At 49.3% G+C, this 4,179-nt stretch overlaps 1 pseudogene; it reads right to left on the bottom strand.

Annotated features, from left to right (window-relative positions):
- Window positions 1-380: 380 nt before the first annotated feature.
- LOC101395045 (olfactory receptor 52B2-like) lies at window positions 381-1,276 on the bottom strand (annotated as a pseudogene).
- Between the last annotated feature and the right edge of the window lie 2,903 nt (window positions 1,277-4,179).

Here is a 4,179-nt window from a genome sequence, read left to right as displayed (position 1 = left end):
AAGTGCCTGAGCCTCTGAGCAATCTGCTGGGTATGCACTCTGTAGACCACAGGATTAAGTGCAGGGAGGACCACCACGTAAAGGTTAGCCAGTAGGATGTGGATACGGCTGGGCACTGTGTGGCGACCAAAATGGTGAGCTAGGAAGGAGAACAGGGCAGGTGTGTAGAAGAGAGTGATGACACTGGCATGGGCCCCATAGGTGCCCAGGGCCTTGCAACGGGCACCATGGGATGGCAGGCGATAGATGGCACGGAGAATGAGGACATAGGGAGCACCTATGAGCCCTAGGTCAGGACTGGAGAGAGCAGCGTAGTGGCCAGACCATACCAGATGTTGGGGCGCATGTCGCCACATGCCAGCCGAGCCACACCCATGTGTTCACAGTAGGTGTGGGGCAGTGCCCGCTGCCCACAGTAAGGCAATCTCTGGAGCAGAGCTACAGGGGTTGCCATGACACAGACACCATGGGTCACAGCAGCTACAGCCACTATACCTACCACACTATACCTATCAGGAGTGCCCTGTAGCGCAGAGGCTGGCAAATGGCTACATAGTGGTCCACAGCCATGGCCAGCAGCGCTGAGGACTCAGCAATGAAGGCCACATGGGCAACGAAAAGCTGGGCTAGGCAGGCCTCAAAGGAGATCTCACCTGACAGGCCCCAGAGCACAGCCAGAGCTTTGGGCACTGTGGATGTGGCGAGAACCAAGTCAGTGGCTACCAGAAGCCCCAGCAGCTGATACATGGGTGCCCGAAGTGCCTTGTCAGCTGCCACCAGCCCCAGTAGAAGGGCGTTACCTGCAAAAGCTGCCATGTAGAGCAGGCACACAGGCACAGAAAGCCAAGCATGCAAGGCGACCAGCCCTGGAACCCCCAGTAGGACAAAGGGCCCCGGCCCAGAGATGAGCACAGTCTGGTTGAGAGCAGGCAGTGCAGGATCCAGCTGCATCTCTTGATTCTACCTGGCTCTGTCCCTGCAGAGTAAAAATGGGGCCTGTGAGATGCAATTACCGGTTCTAAAGAGATTTGAAATAGGTAGGGGTGAGGATCAGGGCATAGGATGCTGGAGCATTTGCTGAGAGCCCTCTTTGTGTTGGGTACTGTTCTAGATGTTTGGCATACACTGATCTATGGATTCCCTGTCTGTGGGTTTGCTAATGCTTCCATGTGATGAATCAAGGAATTTGATTTCTGAGAGGTTAACAGACTCACTCCAGGTCACACATATAGTAAATAGAAGAACAGGGATTTGAATCAAAACTCATCTGACTGAAGACCATACTCTTCTGATAGTCTTTTCTGGATGGAATGTTTCTTCATCAGCCCAATTACATGGGGACATCGGATGTGTTTGTTTATGCTTTTCTTAATCACCTGTCCCAGAGGAAGATATTCATGTTATCCAAGCTTAATCCTTCCAAGTGCAGTACATCCTCTGGGCTCCCTCCACTTTAGCGGAGATGTAAGTCAGAAGGCAGGAAATATAGAATGGCTATTTTCCACTCCATTCACTGACAGATGCTCAGACAAAGCTCCTCTTCCAAGTTCCCTTTCCAGAAGCCATTTAGCTCAGATTCACTCTCCCAAACATCCCATTCCCCCCAGTCTGTCCAGTATTTTTTCCCAGCTGCCCATGACCTTTAACATCCCTCCCTCCAGTTCTGATCCATCATAGCTCTATGTACCTGAGTCATGAAACCTAATTGCTGCTTTGAACAGTATAGACATTCGTCCCTTGACTTAGCTTTGTGGGTCCACTTTCTTTCTTTCTTTATTTGTTGGAAGACCTTTTGGGTTCTCTGGAACCCAGTCTAGAAAAGTTCATATCCCACTAAGGACATAGCAAAGCATCAAAATCAAGCTTCAGTGTAAGGGACCGGGGTCAGATGCCACAATGACAGTGCAACTGTTGGTCAGGTTAAAGTGCTGGAGGTGCAAGGACTTTACTTCCCTGAGCTTAAACAGATAAAGAGCAGCCTAGAAGAAGGATCTAAGCTAAGGTGGGCTTTCTGTGCTCCACCCAAAGACCAGAGTTATGTTCTTGAACTTCATGAGATAGAGCATCTGCTATTTTAACCTGGTTCTGGGGTCTGAGTAGCCTGAGGCAGGCAAGCAGAGAATAGGGTCTCTGGCCCTGAGTGAGGCTATCAAGCTTCCCATAGTCTGTGTCTGCTCCAGCTTTCTCTGCAACACTGCCTCTTGAACCTTCTCACACATCCCCACACTTTGACTTCTGCAGAGTAGAGACAGGTAATAAACCAGATAGACTTTCCCACATGGAAGTCTTGTTGGTTTAGAAACCAGAGCTTCCTTCTGAAGGATAAGGCTTTGCTGAATCATGGGGTCTTGTCCTGCCTCTCTCACAGTGGAGGCATTGAGGGCTCCTCTGGAACCTGGGAACATTGTGCCAGAACCCACAGAGCAAGCCCAGCCTTTACGAGGGAAAGAGGATGTCAGCTCCCTCAGGGCCTGGGAATGTCTCTTCCAAACCATAGGGCAAGCACACCTGTAACCAGGCAGCGGCCCCATAAGAAAGTCCTGTACTCAGGGTATGTGGGCCCTGTGAGTGCACTTCCTCTTGGCAAAATTCTGTGGACAACTTCCCCATTTATCTCATGTGTAAGGCCCACACTTCTGATCCTTCCATTTCCTCCCAAAGGCGAAGCGAAGGGGAGGAGAAGGAAGCCGGACACCCTCCTCCCACCCTCCACTCACAACCTCTGCTATGTCAGTCTCTCTGCAGGCACAGTTGCACCATTCTGATCTCCCACCTACCTGCTCTGCTCTCCTTGGCTGCCCAGTCCTTTACCTCATCTCCAAGGTACTGCAACATATTGTCTCCAGGGAAGAGTAGAACATCCAAAAAAGTATTAAATTCAGCTGGAAGCATTCAGAGAAAAAGAAAGTATAGTGAAAAGACTTCAAGAAATGAACTCACACAGATTCTGTGACTCTACCTGACCCTGGGTTTCCACTCCCACTCTGAGGGTGTCCTCATTCTGACGTCATTCACACACACATCCTCACACAGCATCCTCTAGGTCAGGAGTTCAGCAAGGGCCACGCTGGTCGAAAAGTAAGGTAGGGTCTCTACCCTCCCTGGGCTCCCAGGCACAGGACTGTCTCTGAGCTGTGGCTTGGAGTCCTGCAGAATCTCCTTGATGGTGGTGTACTGCAAAGGTATCACAACATCTTGTGGCCCTTTCTATGATCTGGAAACCAAGGTACAGAAAGGGTAGGGTCACACAGTATGGGACCAGGAACAAGGTCTCCTGGATCCTAGTTCAGGATTGTGACTTCTCCTGGACTTTTTGCCTTGTTCCTCACTTGATAACAATTTTCTTCTTGACAAGAGATGCTGCCTCTGCCACTCACACTGATTTGGCAGCTCTACTTGACCCTGGGTTTCCCTCCCACCCTGAGGGTGTCCTCATTCTGACTCCATTCACACATGCATCTCTTTTTTACTGGCATGAGTCATTGGGGGCGCTGGTGGTACAGAGACCTGCATGAACCAGCTGTAGACTGACACTTGTCTCCCACCATCTGCTACCTCCTCCCCATGGGGTTCCAGGCCAGAGCTCATCACCTCCCCCTTCTTTTTCTGTTGATTCTTCTCAGGTGCCTCTGGCTCCTCAGAGCCTTTCTACTCAAAGTGATTCACATGCTGTGTCCTGCCTAAGAGGTGGGAAGGACAAGGCATTGTCCCCCGCACCCCCCAGGGAAGAACAGAACATCAAAGAACGTATTAAATGCAACGGGAAGCGTCAAAGGAAAAAGAAGGCATAGTGAAAAGTGTTCAAGATATAAACTCAGACAACCTGTTTTCAGTCTCAGATTTGTTATATGATTTGGGATGACTCCCTTTGAACCATGATTTAAGCAAAGTATGTGATCCCCACCCTGATTTTGGAGGAGACAGGAGTGAGAGGGAAAGATGGTACAATGTTACAACTTTCTTGTCTCCATTTATTCCCACTTCAGCACAGTGGTTAAGATCCAGAGCCGGCTCTAAGGCCAGATTATCTAGGTTCAAAATCTTGTTCTACCACGTATAAGCTGTGTGGCTTTGGATAAGATACTCAACTTCTCTATGCCTCAATTTCCTTATCTCTAAATTGGGGATAATAATAAATACACCTTGTTTTCAAGAATATTGTAAAGATAAATAAAATAA

Source organism: Ceratotherium simum, chromosome 7, assembly GCF_057802395.1.
Source record: "Ceratotherium simum simum isolate JZ-2026a chromosome 7, ASM5780239v1, whole genome shotgun sequence".
In the NCBI taxonomy this organism is placed as follows: domain Eukaryota; kingdom Metazoa; phylum Chordata; class Mammalia; order Perissodactyla; family Rhinocerotidae; genus Ceratotherium; species Ceratotherium simum.
The sequence above is the reverse complement of the archived record's forward strand: the minus strand, read 5'-3'. Positions and strand labels throughout refer to the sequence as shown.